The sequence below is a fragment of the Conger conger genome, chromosome 19, assembly GCF_963514075.1.
Source record: "Conger conger chromosome 19, fConCon1.1, whole genome shotgun sequence".
In the NCBI taxonomy this organism is placed as follows: Eukaryota; Metazoa; Chordata; class Actinopteri; order Anguilliformes; family Congridae; genus Conger; species Conger conger.
Window position 1 is genome coordinate 4,257,839 of NC_083778.1, and position 17,724 is coordinate 4,275,562.

General features: G+C 45.8%; 1 protein-coding gene and 1 long non-coding RNA gene across 22 annotated transcripts in view; both read right to left on the reverse strand.

Annotated features, from left to right (window-relative positions):
• Window positions 1-17,724, reverse strand: part of LOC133118954 (NACHT, LRR and PYD domains-containing protein 12-like) — a 687,468-nt gene that overhangs the window by 278,355 nt on the left and 391,389 nt on the right. For 3 of the 21 annotated variants that reach the window (XM_061229284.1, XM_061229280.1, XM_061229295.1), the window contains exon 1: window positions 1,369-1,503. The exons of 17 other annotated variants lie outside the window; for them this stretch is intronic. The gene's annotated coding sequence lies outside the window, so the exon portion shown is untranslated. Of the gene's footprint in view, window positions 1-1,361; window positions 1,504-17,724 lie in introns of those variants that run through there. One more of the 21 variants, XM_061229281.1, reaches the window with a different exon arrangement.
• LOC133118987 (uncharacterized) lies at window positions 10,123-16,003 on the reverse strand. Its single transcript, XR_009706464.1, has 2 exons — window positions 15,370-16,003; window positions 10,123-13,445 (listed from the first exon to the last, which is right to left on the reverse strand). It is a non-coding gene; the product is annotated as an uncharacterized LOC133118987 (long non-coding RNA).

Consider the following 17,724-nt stretch of genomic DNA (forward strand, 5'->3'; position numbering starts at 1 on the left):
GTATTGGAATAATGTTTGGTTAATATTGGTTTTAAGTTAGTGGGTCATGTGACTTTGAAGCAATTAAAAAATCTATTTTCAATCTAAATATTTATTTGGGGCGGCAATGAGAGAGGTGTTTGGGTGGGACCATTGTGGGCCCTGGGCTGATGATGTCCCATGGTATTATAGGCTGTTCTGTTCTTGAGGGCGCATAGAGAGGAGGTCACAGTCGAGAGGCTACAACACCATCGGGCCTTGTACAGAACTGTGTTGGAGAAACCTGCCAGGGAGGTCAAGCTTGAGGATGGCAGGAGAGGGGTGCAGTGGCATTTTCGACCACTAGAGGACTCTAACAGATCAAAGGATTTAAACTCTGGCTCTGTGCTCAAGACCTTCTTTTGTGTTCGGATATATAATAAGTACCATCTAGTTTTTTAGATTGGAACAAGGCTTCATGATATCCTCAAAAACAGCAAAATGAACACAACAAAAAAGTGCTACGTCTATGATGTGATGGATCAGATATGACCCAGCAGATATAATATGGCATGTAGCATTATTTCATAACCGCTTTTCAGACAACACCGCACCGTCCCTAAATAAGAGCAGTCAAGAGCCACAGAAATGAAGAATTGTTGCGAACATATACATATTATTAAAAACTAAATCATGGGCCTAATGGACAAATAAAAGGTTGAGCCTTGATGTTGGAAGGTCCCACCTCATAACACACTTCTGAAATTTGTTACCATCGTAATTACGAAGCTATTGACGATATTTTTCCGTAATATTAAAAGTGAGACGAAAGATCAAACAAAGCGTTGTGCTGTGAAATAGGCATTTTGAGCAATGTGGCGTGTTTTCTTGACCGCTATTGAACTCCGAAAATCGAATATAAAACTTTACCGCAGCGTTCACCTTTAGGCTACCGATACAAAATTACATTCACTTAAATTAAATCCACGGATGTTATCATTTGCTGAAATTAAATCATCAAACCAATACGTAGGCAAAGCTACTGAATTTACGCCGCAGTTATTTGAAAAAAAATCCCGTTTGTGTCAAAACGTAGCATTGCCTGGCCGTGACTTACGTAATATATCCAACGATCCAAAATAGAAATAAAACATGAAATATATTGAAAAAAACGGAAGTAATCTTTTTTTAATTACTTTTTGTTTTTATCCACATGGGATTTTTTAAAAGAACCTAGCATACACCTTGCCAAAATCGCACTATTTTATTGACAGTTTCCGGTTGAGTGAATTAAGCGAGTTATTGCGATTCAACTAAAATTCAACTTCAAATTCCCAATCCTCCCCAAACCCCTTAACTTTTAGCTTCTATTCTCTCCATCCCACTGCACACAGGCTACTTACTCCGTACTTTTATTCAATTTTATTTCTTCTTTTACCGCCTCTTCTTTATCCTCCGAGTTCACAATGACGATGAGCTTGAAATACTTTAAGTTTCTCTTCTGCATTCCCCCCACTGGCTCAAGGAGGCTTTGCTACTTTTTATTGGCTGAATCATTTATTGCGTTTATTATTCAGAAGAGAACATTTTAACATACAGGTTACATGTATTTGGTATTCTTAACAACTCGAGAATTATAACCTTTTCATGTTGGGACTTAAAGTAGGGCAGATCGCAGATGGTTGTCACACTGCTTATGGATTTGGCAATCAAAATGTTCAGTTTTGGCGTTTACCCAAATGGTCATTTAATGAATAAGCCACACATCATTGGGTTTAATGGAATTTAAAAGTTAAATTCCAACTCAGGAACTTCTAAGCTATTAATTCATTAATTAAACCATTATCCACATTGAAAACTGTGAAGGGAGGGCTATCATTTATATTGGGGTTTCTTTGGTTATGCTAGAAAATGTGGTCACTATTCTACAATTCTAGCTAAAGTGCACTGTTGGGTTGTCACATTTACTTTGTAATTTTTCATGTCAAATCTATAGCCTAAAAGAAATGTCTATCCCTACACATTTTAAATGTTATCTAGTTATGTGCATCAAAGACATGTGCTTTTTACCTAAGCAGTACCTTACCTCATTGAGACTTTTGCTATGAAAGGTTGGTGATAAAACTGTTTAATTTAAGCAGTCAATGTGTTCTAAATAAACATTTTTGTAATAGATATGCCACATTTCTACAAATGGTGAGTACAATATTATTTTTTTAGTGAAAACTGTTTTAGGCGGCACGGATGGTGCAGTGGGTAGCACTGCCGCTTCACAGCAAGGAGGTCCTGGGTTCGAATCTCCGTTGGCCGGGGCCTCTCTGTGCGGAGTTTGCATGTTCACCCCGTGTTTGCGTGGGTTTCCTCCGGGTACTCCGGTTTCCTCCCACAGCCCAAAGACATGCAGGTTAGGCTGATTGGAGAGTCCAAATTGCCAGTAGGTATGAGTGTGTGAGTGAATGGTGTGTTTGCCCTGTGATGGACTGGCGACCTGTCCAGGGTGTATTCCTGCCTTTCGCCCAATGTATGCTGGGATAGGCTCCAGCCCCCTGCGACCCTGTTCAGGATAAGCGGATTAGGATAATGAATGAATAAATGAATGAATGAATGAATTAATAAAAACTGTTTTATGGGGCTGGTTGTCACATAGGGACAGGTTGTCTTTGCCAGTGGAAGTGGGGGGTTTTATTTGTAAAGGGCATTTTTGATATTTTGGTTGGGCCTGAGGGGCACCAACCATTTGTTTCTTTTAATTAGAGAGTTTGTTTCCTTGGACTTCAAATTGCTTTATTGGCATGTCTAACAGTTTTTATAGCAGGTAAATTCAATGTCAATATGTGTCTCTGTGTGTTTGTGTCTCTGTGTGTTTGTGAATTGTAGTATTGTATGTTTGTTTTGTCACTCACTGTCTCTGAGTATGTGACATTCAGACACATATTTTACTGCAATATGTGCAGTTGGTCCCTCCCCCAAGACTATCGGCAGTTGATTGCTCTCTTCTAGATGGAGAAAGTTGGGGATATGTTTTTTAAATTCATGCAAAAATCTTTCTCTAATATTATTATATTTTTCACATTTTAGAAGGAAGTGCACCTCCGTTTCAACCTCACCTGTCATACAGTGAACACATATCGTCTGTTCTTTTGATAGCCAGGACTTTTTCTACCTTTTTCAATGGCTAGGTTGTGGTCACTGAGTTTGTACTTGGTAAGGAGTCATCTCTGCTTCATATCACGGACAGTCACAAGATATTTAGCCAATTTGTATTCTCGTTTTAGGGCCAGGTAAGGAGAGAAGACGACAGCCTTCACGCGGCCTCTCCTGTGAGTAGTGAGAAATGGTGCGAGACCAACTCATGAAACTAATGTCGCCAAAGAATCGTCGAGCTGGCGGACCAAGGTACAAGCCGAGGCCAAGACCAAGGCAGAGAACGTCCTCGCCAGGACAGGCGGACACCCCCACCGTCGAAAACCAAGGTCTGTCGGTGCTCCAACTCAACGTCGAGGGCCTTACCATCGCCAAACTCGAAGTCATCAGGCATCTTGCCGATTCCAACAAAGTGGCAGCTATTCTCCTGCAAGAGACACACTGGGTTTCTGACAACAACCTCAAACTGCCTGGGTTCTTCCTCACCGGATCCATCCACAGCAAGAAGCATGGAATGGCAACCTTTGTCCGGGAAGGATTGAGCTGGTCAGCCACCAGTCAATCTCCACCCGGCTGCAACATTGAGTGGCTGGTCACCAAAATCCAAGAAACATCTGTTGTGAATGTATACAAGCCCCCACCAACTGTGCTGACTGTATCATCACTACCATCTGTGACTCCTCCCGCCATCTATGCAGGTGACTTCAATTGCCAACATACAGATTGGGGCTACAACCACACATCACAGGATGGTGAAGCGCTGAGTGAGTGGGCTTCTAACGCTGAGGCACTGCTGCTCTTCGACCCAAAGGAGCCCCCAAGCTTCTTTTCTGCACGCTGGAACTCTCACACCAACCCAGACCTGGCCTTTGCTGTATGCCGCAGTAACGACCTGAAACCGGAGAGACGTGTCTTGGACATGTTCCCTCGTTCACACCACCGGCCATCCATCATCAAAGTACCATCACTGGTACAGCCGGTATCTGGCAAACCGGTCAGGAGATGGAACTTCAGCAAGGCGAACTGGCGGCAGTTTATGGCGGAAACGGAAAGAAGAACTGCTGGTCTCCTGGACCCAGAAGCAGCTGATGTGGATGCTGCATACGCCGCCTACTGTGAAGTCCTCCTCAGGGCAGCAAAGCACAACATCCCACGTGGCTACAATAAGAACTACATCCCGGGCTGGGATGAGGAGTGCAGCTGCCTGCTGCGCCAACACCAGCAGGCAAGCTCCAGGGAAGAAATGGACGCAACAGCAACAACCCTACTGCAGAAGCTGGACGACACCCGAAGGGCCAGGTGGACTGAAGTAGTGGAAGCTATCGACTTCACCCACTCTAGCCGGAAGGCGTGGCAGACCATCAACCTGCTCTCAGGGAGAAAAACAACCCCCCGCAGGTGTCCAGTGACAGCAGATGCCATTGCTTCCCAGCTCCTGAAAAATGGTCGCTTCCCTGATGCTGACAGAAACGTCACACGATTGACCTCGTGTGAGGTATCGTCTCTCTCCAAGGCAGCCAGCGTCGATGCTAACCTCTCAGGAGACTTCACAGTAGCCGAACTAAGTGCAGCAATCAACAAACTGAAGCCGGGCAAGTCATCAGGTCGAGACAATATCCACCCAGAGTTTGTCATACACCAAAGTGAAAGAACATCTTACTGGCTATGCTCGTTCTTCTCATCATGCTTCCGGAGGTCCAAGCTCCCAAAGACCTGGCGCCGTGCTTCCGTCATAGCCTTGCCAAAGCCGAACAAACCCGCCGAAGACCCGAAGTCCTACAGGCCCATCTCTCTGCTCTGTGTCCCATATAAGATCCTGGAGAGGCTGATTCATAGCCGCATCGAGCCAGTGGTGGACCCACAACTCCCACCGGAACAAGCCGGCTTCCGCCGAGGCAGGTCAACAGTGGATCAGGTAACGCTACTCACTCAGGACATCGAGGACAGCTTTCAGGATAACGAAAAAGCTGGAGTAGTATTCCTGGACCTGACAGCCGCCTATGACACCGTGTGGCACCGTGGACTACATCTGAAACTGTTGAGGACAATCCCGGACCGGCACATGGTGAGGTTCATTATGGAGATGCTATCGAACCGTAGCTTCATCCTACAGACCAGCGATGGCCAGACCAGCAGGCTCAGAAAGTTGAAGAACGGTGTCCCGCAAGGCTCCGTCCTCTCACCAATGTTGTTCAACATATACATTCACAACCTGCCAGATACAACATCTACCAAGTATGGCTATGCGGACGACTTGGCCATCATGCTTCGCCGCCCAACATGGAAGGCGATGGAAGATGGCCTCAACCGAGACATGGGCATCCTGGCAGACTACCTCCAGAAGTGGCACCTTCAGCTCAGCATGGGCAAGACAGTGTCTGCAGCTTACCACCTTAACAATCGGGAAGCAAGAAGGGAACTGGACGTGCATGTTGGCAACAACCGCCTGGAGTTCCAGCAAGCCCCCAAGTACCTCGGCGTATGCTTGGACCGGACACTGTCCTACAAGCAACACCTGGATGAAGTGAAGGCCAAGACAACAGCAAGGGTCTCGCTCATCCGCCGCCTGGCGGGTTCGACTTGGGGAGCTTCCCCCCAGACCCTACGCATATCCACGCAAGCCCTGGTCTTACCCGTAGCAGAATACTGTGCCCCAGCCTGGAGCAGAAGTCCACATGTGAACAAGGTAGATACGGTCATCAACAGCGCCCTCCGTATAGTTACTGGTTGTCTGAAACCCACCCCTGTGTCCTACCTGCCAGTCCTAGCTGGAATCGCCCCAGCCAGTCTCCGACGGGATGCGGCTACCCTCGCCCTGGCAAGAAAAGCCCAGAAGCACGACTGGCACATCCTACACAAAGCCACAACAACACCGGCACCACCATGCAGGCTTAAGTCTCGACATCCCTACAACAAGGCAGCACAGGAGATGCTACAGTCTATCCCTGAGGACTTGTCCAGAGACGCCTGGCTGGCAGCATCCTGGAAACAGACGTGGGAGACGGCTGGGCCCTCCCGCATGCAACGATACATCCGGGACCCAGGAGGCGGTGTAAAAGGAGAAGACATGCCACGCCATCTATGGACCTCACTGAACCGTCTGCGCTCTGGCGTCGGACGCTTCAAGTCATCTCTGAAGAAGTGGGGCCTATCGGACAGTGCGGCATGTGAGTGTGGCGAGCCTGAACAGACTGCCGAGCACATAATCACCGGCTGCCCCCTATACAGCCCACCCTCAGAAGCTGGCCTTTTCGACTTAGGACCGGAGACGAGGGCGTGGCTGCATGACACTGAGTTGGCCATCTGACGATATACGAAAGAAGAAGAAGGGCCAGGTAGCAAGTAAGCTTGTTTTGGTTTGGTTGTTCCAATGTTCCAGATAAATGGTTTTATTTTGTTTAGCAATTTGGTTTATTCTGATTTGTGTGTGTAAAGCAGTGCTGGCCAGAGAGATGCTCTTGTTACGTGTGAGCTGATTGGTTAGTCTCAGTGAAGCAGTGTTGTTAGGCGTGAGCTGATTGGTTAGTCTCAGTACCAGCTGACTTAGTGGACTCTTTTCAGGGTTCAGCTCTTGGGTTTGAAATGCATGGAACTGCAGTGTTGTTTTGGGACTTGATTTCAGATGCATCCAGAATTTGAGTGACCTTTTTTGTATGTTTATAATCAATGGGAATCGTCCTAATTCAGTCCTGCATGCATTGTTTGGTGTTTTTTGTTGGATGTTTTAAATTTTTCTGCAGAATTCTGCATGTAGGGCATCAATTGGATGCTTCTCCCATCTAATGTAGTCGTGTTGACTGAGTGGACCCCATACTTCACTTCCATACAAAGCAATTGGCAGGATTACACTGTCAAATATTTTTGACCAGCCTCTGATTGGAATGTCAGTCTGGAAGAATTTTTTTCTGATTGCATAGAAAGCTCTGCAGGCCTTTTCTTTCAGTGAATTCACTGCCAGACCAAAGTTTCCTGAGGCACTAATTTTCAGCCCCAGGTAATTATAGAACAGGGTGTGTTCTAGGGCAGTGTTTCCTAGACTGAACGTGTCTTTCCTAGACTGCTTTCCTGAGATCTTGCCTTTTCTTGGAAGATCGTTATTTTAGATTTTTTATGGTTTACTGTCAGGGCCCAGTTCTGGCAGTACTGCTCTAGCAGGTCCAGATGCTGCTGTAGCCCCTGTTCAGTGGGTGACAGCAGCACCAGATCATCTGCATAGAGGAGGGATTTAACTTCCATCTTGTTTAGTGTCAGGCCAGGGGCTGTAGATTGTTCCAATAACACCGCTAACTCATTTATATAGATATTAAACAGAGTAGGGGACAAGTTACATCCCTGCCTAACACCTCACCCTTGAGTGAAGAGATCAGTCCTTTTATTGGAGAATAAAATTGAATCAAATGCTTTTTTTAAATCAATAAAGCATGCAAAAAAATTATTTTCTTTTGTTGGTGTACATGTTGATTAATTAGGGTGTGTAGGGTGTAAATATGATCAGTAGTTCGGTGATTTTTTAGAAAGCCAATTTGTCCGTTACTGAAGACATTGTGTTCGGTAAGGAAGGCCAGTATTCGGGCGTTAATAGTCCTGCAGAAAACCTTCCCCAGATTACTGCTTACACAAATGCCTCGGTAGTTATTTGGGTCTAGTTTGTCTCCACTCTTGTGTGTTGGGGAAATAAGCCCCCAGCTCCAGTTCTCAGGGAAGCAGCCAGCTTGGAGAACGAGATTGAACAATTTGAGCAGGGCCAGCTGCAGCTCAGCGGTGCTGTGTTTAAGCATCTCTGTCCTGATGCTGTCATGGCCACAAGCTTTTCTTGGTTTAAGTTTTCTTTAATTAATATTTGGTAGTCAAGTGGGTTCTGATTGTTTTTGATCGTTGATTCTAGGATTTTTTGTTTTTCTTTGATTTTGCTCTGTTCCAAATTGAGATTGTTTGGTGATATTTGTTTATATAAGTTTTCAAAATGTGTTTTCCAGGTGTTACAGTCTTGTACAGCCAGATTTTGTGTGATTGTCATGATTGTGTCTCAAAATCTTTTTATATTCTCTCAGTGTTTCAGTGTAGTTTTAACGATTTTCCAAATTGTGTGATTCAGGGTGTTTTTGGTAGGACAAGTGTCTTAATTTTTTTCTGCAGTCTCATCAAATCATGTTTCTTTTTGGGGTCTCAGGCCAGATTTCTGACTTTTGTTTTTGAGACCTGCTTTGTTGGCTGATTTATAATATATTTTGTTAATTTTTGTTAATTTTGTTACAGCCATATTTATGCCAGATGGGTTTGGTTGGAATGTTTTTGAGAGAAAGTTGTTAATAAGGTTAGTAGTCTCCGGTGAACTGATTCCTGTTTTAAATTTTACATGAGCCCATTGGAACGTTTTGTTGAGCTGAAATGTTTTGCAGGGCTCGGGTTCTTTGGCTATCTTTTGTCCATTTCTTTTTAAGTATACATTTATCTGACAGTGATCAGAAAGTGGTGACTGTGGTCTGACAGTGAATGCACTAATGAAGGAGGGGTCCATGTCAGTGATTGCATAATCGACTACACTAGCCCCAAGAGCTGAACAACAAGTGAACCTCCCTAAAGAGTCCCCTCTGATCCTTCCATTAAGCATGTACAGACCTAAGGATCGACAGAGGTGCACTAACTCTTTGCCATTTTTGTTTGCAGTATAATCGAGACTGTTTCTTTGGGTAGTGGTGGGGTTAAGGTAGACAGAGGATGTTCTGAAAATGTGGCTGTTGCCAGCAGAATCCACGATATCATTCTCTGATCCTGTTCTGGCATTTAAATCTCCGATCAGTAGGACATTACCGTGGGCCTGGTAATGCCTGATCTCCGAATGGAGAATTTCAAATAAATTGTCATCGAAGTATGGTGACTCTAAAGGGGGAATGTAGGCCGCATAAATGTTGTTGGGGAAATTCCCTTTCCTTAGGAGAGACTTCTTGCAAGCAACTTTTCCCGTTTAAAAGAACCCAGTTCTGTCACAGCAAGGAGAGTTACAATAATACAAGCTTTATTGATGCTGCAGCAAAACAAAGCACCTCACACCAATGTAAGACTCTAGATTTTAACAGTCTATTCTTATACCATTACACATCCTGCTTTATCACATGAAAATATTATGGCGAAAGTCAATCATCTCCATACAGGGTCCAGTACTTTTCCATCACACATTGTACTCCTGAGTCCTCATCTGCCCTTTAAGTCATGTAACATTTGTTTCACAATTAACACACTGCTACAGCAACTACAAAGCTAACATTAATCATCCGTCTTCCCTCCTTAGGCTGGTTTCGGAGGAACTGACCTTGGGTGCGATTCCTCATTATTTTATCGTAACAAGCACTTGCGCTAAACCTTGGGAGAGTGTTCTTTCTGCCCGTCTTGGCAGCCTGTATACTTTGTTCTGCTTTTCCGCTGCACGTATGCCTATATGACGTAATGCTGTGGAAGAACACTCACCCCTCCCCTACATTTCTGTGCTTATCTGTCACAAGCACATCTTATTCTTTCAAGCAGTTTTCTAACTATATGCATTGTACATATCTGGATACATATGTCCTAGGCTACATTATATTTTTCTCCCACAATGTACATGTCATTATTACACTCAATGGTGTTTTTGTTGAATTTTTTTACCCACATATATGTTGGTTTTCTTTCAGTTTCAAATAGATTGGATGATAGTTCCTCTTTGTACCATATCACCACCCCTCCTGAGTCTCTGCCAAAATGATATTATGTTTTAGGGATGGAAGTAAAATTTCTCGATAGTTTGGGGGACAGTGAGTGTTTGTGTTGTCACAGCGCCCTGTCTCTAAAAGAACTATGATGTCATGATATATGTTTATGTGGAATTCTGAATTTGTGCTTTTAATTCCAAATGTCGATGAATACAAACCCTGAATATTCCAAGAGCTAATCAGTAATGATCTCATTTTCAATAAAATTTCATTTGTTATAGATTTGTACAATAAAAAGTGACACAGATAAATCAAGAAGTAACAACAAAGGAACAAGTGGTAAAAAATAGGCTATATATGTATACACATATATGTACATACACACATACATATATACATGCATACATACATATATACACATATATATATACATATACATACATGCATACATACACATATACACACCTGTTTTTTATTTTCTCTTATATTTTCTCTATATATTTATTCATTCATTCATTCATTATCCTAACCCGCTTATCCTGAACAGGGTCGCAGGGGGCTGGAGCCTATCCCAGCATACATTGGGCGAAAGGCAGGAATACACCCTGGACAGGTCGCCAGTCCATCGCAGGGCTATATATATATATATATATATGGTGTGCTGGGTCAGGCTGTGTGGGGCGGGGCTCTGCTGAGTGGGGGGCTCCTCTGGTTTGGGTTGGCTGTGCTGGGCGGGGCTCTGCTGGGTGGATTCGTCCTCTGTGATGGGTGGGCAGTGCGTCCTGTTCCCTGGTGGTGGCGTGGTGGTCCTCTGATGGCGTGAGGGCTGGGTGCTGCTCCTGTCAGGTCCTCTGCAAACATCCAGACGCTGCTCCGGTCCAGGTGCACCTGGTCATATAGGTGCTCCGGGGTCAGAGTGGGGTGATGTGTGACTTTAACTCCCGTCAGTGTAGCGCAGTCTGTGGTGATGGCTCGGCTTATGTTATTGATTAGTTCAGAAGGGACGTCCTTTCGAGGCAGGAAAGTGGAGATGGTAATGTTGGCTGTGGGGAACTCCCTGCGTGCGTTTTGGGCCACCTTTGTCACTGTCTGTGAAACCCTCTCTCCCTGAGAACACAGGTCATACCCGTGTGTGTTATCTGGCTCGCCTAGTCGGGAACGACAAAGGAGTTTGTGTGCTGTGTCAGTAGTGGGACACCAGAATTGTCCTACCCTGTGTGTGGGGAACATCTGTCTGTGCTGCAGGAACTTGCCATTAGAGTCGATGAGTATGGTGGTTTTCGGGGGCTGTGGTGGGGGCTGGTTCCCTGCAGTAGGCTGTGAGCAGGGTGGGGTAGGTGCTGGGTGTAGCTCTGTCCGGCTGTTCTCAGGCTGTGATGCTGATGGAGGGCTGGGGTCCTGAGGGGGGGCGGTGCTGGGCTTGGGGCTGGCCTGTGGCTCTGCCTGACTGCTCTCAGTCTGTGATGTGCAGTCTGTGGTCTGCAGTGATTCTGAGGGCTGAGCTGCTCTCAGTCTGTGATGTGCAGTCTATGGTCTGCAGTGATTCTGAGGGCTGAGCTGCTCTCAGTCTGTGATGTGCAGTCTGTGGTCTGCAGTGATTCTGAGGGCTGAGCTGCTCTCAGTCTGTGATGTGCAGTCTGTGGTCTGCAGTGATTCTGAGGGCTGAGCTGCTCTCAGTCTGTGATGTGCAGTCTGTGGTCTGCAGTGATTCTGAGGGCCGAGCTGCTCTCAGTCTGTGATGTGCAGTCTGTGGTCTGTAGTGATTCTGAGGGCTGAGCTGCTCTCAGTCTGTGATGTGCAGTCTGTGGTCTGCAGTGATTCTGAGGGCTGAGCTGCTCTCAGTCTGTGATGTGCAGTCTGTGGTCTGTGAGCAGCTCATCTCTGAGACTGAGGATCTGCGTGTCTCTCTGCTCCAGGTCCTCCTTTAAATCCCTCAGTTCTGCTCTTAGAGCCTCATTTTCCTTACAGGGATCAGTTGTGCTCTCTCCTAGTTGTCCCATTTGTCTGGGTTTCCTCTTTGAATTGGGTAAATTCAGTTGTGTGTCTCTGAATACTGTTTGTCTCTGGCAGTTTATTCTCTCTCATTTAGATTAATTCTACCTCTAGGAGGGATAGGCAGTCCTGGATGCGCTGTACAGACAGCGGTGTTCTGGGTGTGGCAGGGCTGTGAGTGGCTGTGAGTGTGCTGGAGCAGGCTGGCTGGGCAGGGCTGGGCACTGTGTGTGTCAGGGAGGCTGATCCGGTCACACTGGGAGCAGATGGGGCTTTATAGGGCACAGTGGATTTCTTCTGTTCAACTTCATGTTTTAGTCTCAAACTGCTGTCATTTTAATTCAGATCCTTGAATCATGACAGTACCGTTGTTTTATATATTGATGTTAAATTTGGGGGTGGTGTCTAGGTACAATTGCCTCATTGTTTTATTGCCGCCCATTTTCATGTTTTTATCATCTGCACGGAGAGCAGAATGCCAGGCTTCTGGGTGCTCTGTGTAGAACAGCAGGTCTGATTTCACCTCTCTCATTCAGCACAGTAAACTCTGCTCTGAGCGTCTCTGGAGTCTCTTTCAGTAGCCTAGCTTTGTGCTTCTTTTGCCCTGTTTCACTGCTGACTTCTTCAGGGTAGCCGATTGCTAGGTTACACAAGCTCCGCCCACTATTCTGCTGTAGAAATGTATCCATTTTCAACTGTCAAAAATGTCTGCTGCTCACTCACTCTAGCTGGAGGCTAACTGGATTAGTTATTTGACTAGTCAGAAAATTATTAATGATATAAAGAAACCTGCCTTCCTATTTACTTTATCCAGGTTATTTTTGGCTTGGGTATAATTAGCCCATCAGTACCACGGATTATTACTAGCGATGTACCATAAGATCTGTTTCTCATCTTCACTCTGTTCATAGTCTTCTATCACAATATTACTGTAGAAATCGCTCTTTATCTTCTCCCTGTCTTTTACTTTACCAATAGTTGGCCCAATTGATGGTGCCAAGACCATGGATGAGGTCTTGGACATCGGTAACAAATCGTGCTGGTGAGATTGCTTCTCCTCCTTCTGCTCCACTTGCACCTCTGTCAGGGGTTTCTTCACCAGGATCCTCTCGTTCTCCTGACTGCTCTCTACCTTGAGCTGAGGTTCCTTCACCAGGATCCTCCCGCTCTCCTGACTGCTCTCTACCTTGAGCTGAGGTTCCTTCACCAGGATCCTCTCGTTCTCCTGACTGCTCTCTACCTTGAGCTGAGGTTCCTTCACCAGGATCCTCTCGCTCTCCTGACTGCTCTCTACCTTGAGCTGAGGTTCCTTCACCAGGATCCTCTCGCTCTCCTGACTGCTCTCTACCTTGAGCTGAGGTTCCTTCACCAGGATCCTCCCGCTCTCCTGACTGCTCTCTTTCAGTGTTTCCTACAATTTCTCTGACCCCCCCCCATCGTTTACCTCTGGCACAACCTTAGTGCAATGATTCAGATGATACCTAACACTGCTTCCTTCCACCTGTACTGCCGTGGGTGTGGTCTTTGTGATCTTGAAGGGTCCTTCTCTCCTTGGCTCATTCCACTTTCTTTGGAACTTCCGCACGTAGACTTGGTCTCTTGGCTGCAACTGGTGCTCTTGAACTGGAGCTCTATAGCTCGTGCTCTTCCCTCCTTCTTCTTTTCCTGTGTATAAATAGTCCATGGTTAGTTATATTCTTTCATTTCCAAATCCAATTGTTCCAGTGTGGACCCTCTGCTGGGCTCCCTAATTTTTGGTACAGGCATTGGTCTACCTGTGAGCATTTCATGCGGACTTAAGTGAGTCATCCTATTCTGCTGCATTCGATAACTCATTAAGGCCAAAGGTAAAGCATCAATCCAATTCAATTTTGTGTCAACACATATTTTGTTGATCTTGGCTTTAAGCATTCCATTTATTCTCTCCACCATTCCTTGTGATTGAGGATGGTAGACACAGCCAAATCTTTGTTTTACTCTGAGTGTTTGCAATACCTAGGAATCACCTCCGTAGACAAGAACTTTACCACTGTTCCTGCCCCCAAATCTTTTGATGGAACTGCCTCCACCCATCTGTTGAACCTGTCAATGATTACCAACATGTACCTGTTACCACGCACCGTTTTCCCCATATCTACATTGTCCATTACCAGATGCTTAAATGGGCCTTCTGGTACTGGAATATGCCCTAATGGAGTAGTTATTCCTTTTCTTACATTATTTTGTGGACAGTTTTCACATTGTCCTAATTGGTAATCTACTGACGCTTGGAGATAAGGAGACCAAAACCCCTCTTGTTTTATTTTTCTCATTACCTCCCCCCTTGCACAGTGATCTACCCCATTCGCTTCCCCAATTAGTATTGTTAGTAGCGGACTCGGAGCTACAAACAAACCCTCTGAGTTTCTCCATATCCCATCATCTCCTTCTTTCGCCCCCCTTTGTTCCCACAGCGTCTTTTCTCCCTGAGATGCCACTCTTTGCATTTCCTTTATGTCATCCAATTCTGGCTGGGCCACAACCGTTATCTGTGGGGCTATCACCATAGCTGAACATCCTGAGGCCTGTTTAGCCAACTCATCTAGTGCTTTGTTTCCCTCAGTTACCATGTAATTTCCCTTTTTGTGTGCCTGACACGTAATAATAGCCAATGACTTTGGTTTTAGCATTGCCATTATTAAATCCAATATCTGCTCTTTATGTTGAATTGGTTCTCCATTGTTCGTAGCATTCCTTTATGATAATGTCTGGGTACGTCAACAACAGTCGATAATTGGTTATTCTTGCTGGTGTCAATACAAACATTCCCTGCTCAATTAGTTCACTTATCTTGTGATGTGTGTATATTGTTACAGGATAACCCATAGTTATTGTAGCTGCCTTTTCATATGCATAGTACACTGCTGCCAACCCCTGGTAGCATGGTGGGTACCCTTGTGCCACCTCGTCCAATTTAGTGCTATAATAATGCAATTGGCTGCTGCTGCAAATCCATTTTCCATATTTGACACATACAAATGGAACTCTTTCTCATAATTTGGTAGAGCTAGGGCTGGTGCCATCACCAGCTCCTTTTTTATCCCTTCAAACGCCACTGTAGCATCTTCATCCCATTTTAAAACATTTTTCAACTCTGTGTGCCCTGCTTCTTTCATTATTTTTCAGAGTGGCGCTATTTTTTCTGCGTAGCTCTCTATCCAATCTGAGCTAAAGCCCGTCATTCCTAAGAAGGTCATCATCTGCCAAACTGTTTGTGGTTTGGGCACTTTGACTATTGCTTCTATTTGGTGTTTGGCTATTCCCTTTTGACCTTTTTCGATCTCCCTACCCAGACACTCTACTTTTGGTTGACAATATTGCAATTTTTGTTTGGACACCTTGTGTCCCCCTTCTGCCAATTTCTTTAACAACTTAATTGTGTCCCTCTCACATTGTTCTTTGGTTTCAGAACATACTAGCAAATCATCTACGTATTGCATGATTGTACTTTCAGCTTCTAAGCCGTCCAAATCGTTTTTTAACACCTCATTAAACACATGTGGTGAGTGTTTAAATCCCTGTGGCATTCTAGTGTAAGTGTATTGCTTACCTCCATACTGGAATGTAAATACTTCCTGACTCTTGGGGTCCAGGGGTACACTGAAGAAGGCTGAGCACAAGTCCTACCTCCTTCAGGTTCTCTGGGCACCCCTATTGTGTGCCTTGATAATTCATCGGACCTCCTCCACTCCCTTGTTGTGGGGCTCCTCCTTGATTTTGTTCTTCCCAGGGATTTGTTGGGGAGTTTCTTCTGGTGTGTCCTGGCTGGTTGCAGCCCCAACACACTGGTGGCCCTCCCTGGCCTGCCCCTCTTTGTCCCTGGTTCTGGTTCTGGTTCTTGTTGCCTTGATTCCCTTTATTAGCTCCTTGTCCCAGCTGGTAGGGCCGTACCCCCTGGGCCTGCTGCCGTCCCCAATTTAGACCCCCTGAGGGCTGCCCCTGTAAAAATGCAGGAGGCATTCCTAAAATGTTGTAGATGACGCTGGACACGGGTCCATCTCCACCCCCCTTTCCCTGGTTCCGGGGCATAGGCGGCAGCATTTCTTCAAACATGAAATCTGCCATCACTGGTGCTATTTTCTTTGGCTTGTCTTTTTCTTTTTCAGTTCCTCCAGCTGCAGCTGCAGCAGCTTCCGTTGGAGTTCTTTTTGTCGGTCATCTTGTTTCTTTTCCTCTTTGCGGTACTTCTCCACCGCGTGGACCACATGTTCAGTGAACTCCCGCTCACTCTTTGCCATCAGGCCTACCGCCTCATCCAGTCTGGATTTCACAAGAGGGGGCATGGCTTCCACAATGGCAGAGCGAAACATGGTCAGCATGATGGAGTCTTGTGTAATCTCCCTTTCTGTCATCGTGCGCCATCTTTTGAGCTGCTTCTCCAGACATGCTGCTGGATTTTCAGTGTCCCCCCATGGCTCCCCCTTCAGTGCTTTAGGATCCAGGCTGAATGGAAAAGTCTCTCTCAGGGCGGTCCACAGCACGTTTCTGTGACTGTCCAGTGGCACCCCGTCTGCCAAGGGGTTGTCAGCTACCCCCGGGAGATTGGCTCTGTTCAGCAGTTCAGCCATTCTTTCTGCACCCATCACCCTGGCCAGCAGGGCTTTGATGTCCCCCAATGCCAGCATCCTTCCACACGTTTCTTCCTCTAAAACTCGTATCCAATGACCTGTGCTTGTGCTTTTTATTAATCCTGTCACTGGATCTACACACTGCCTCTCTCCAAAAATGCTCTCTTAACCCTTAATTAACTGCACAATTACTCTTTTTCTCTCGTAATATTAGTCCGTCGCGTTTTCGTGTGTTAGATATTGATCTCACATTTCAACATTTGCCACATGGTCAACATTTACAAAAAACAAACACTTATTTAACACTTCTAAATGCTCCTTAGCCTTACAGTGATGATGATGATGATGATATCGGAAAAATACCTTTACCGCCTGAACAAAGTCGTCAATGTCTTCTGGACTTATATATCCTTTTCTCTCAGACAGGGTAACCCAGTGTCAGCACCTTCACTCCTCACAACCCCCCTTTAGGGCACAAACTCTGACCACCTGTCAGCATGTTCACTCTCACAACCCCCCTTTAGGGCTCAAACTCTGACCACCTGTCAGCACGTTCACTCCTCACAACCCCCCTTTAGGGCTCAAACTCTGACCAACTGTCAGCACCTTCACTCTCACAACCCCCCTTTAGGGCTCAAACTCTGACCACCTGTCAGCACCTTCACTCCTCACAACCCCCCTTTAGGGCTCAAACTCTGACCACCTGTCAGCACGTTCACTCTCACAACCCCCCTTTAGGGCTCAAACTCTGACCACCTGTCAGCACGTTCACTCTCACGACCCCCCTTTAGGGCTCAAACTCTGACCACCTGTCAGCACCTTCACTCTCACAACCCCCCTTTAGGGCTCAAACTCTGACCACCTGTCACACCACACCACACATCAGCAACGTGAATCACACTCTTTTTCACAATAAATCCAAAGCAAAAGCTTTACATGCAATAAGTGTCGCACATGCACATGCTTTTACATGCAATCGTTATCCAAAGCTTTCCTCCAAGTCTCCTGTTTTCAATCAATTATGTTCCGATTTTACTTTAGGTTCTATTCAACCACAGCAAGGATTTATGCCAGATTGCTGTTTGCTGACTACAGTTCAGCATTCAACACAATAATCCCCTCCAAACTGGTCGTTAAACTCAACAACCTGGGTTTCACCCCTGAGCTGTGCGATCTCATCCTGGACTTCCTGACTGAGCGGGGCAGGCAGTGAGGCTGGGCTCCATCACCTCTGCTCCTCTGACTCTGAACACAGGAGCTCCTCAGGGCTGTGTCCTGAGCCCCCTCCTCTACTCCCTGTACACACATGATTGTGTGGCCACACATCACTCAAACCT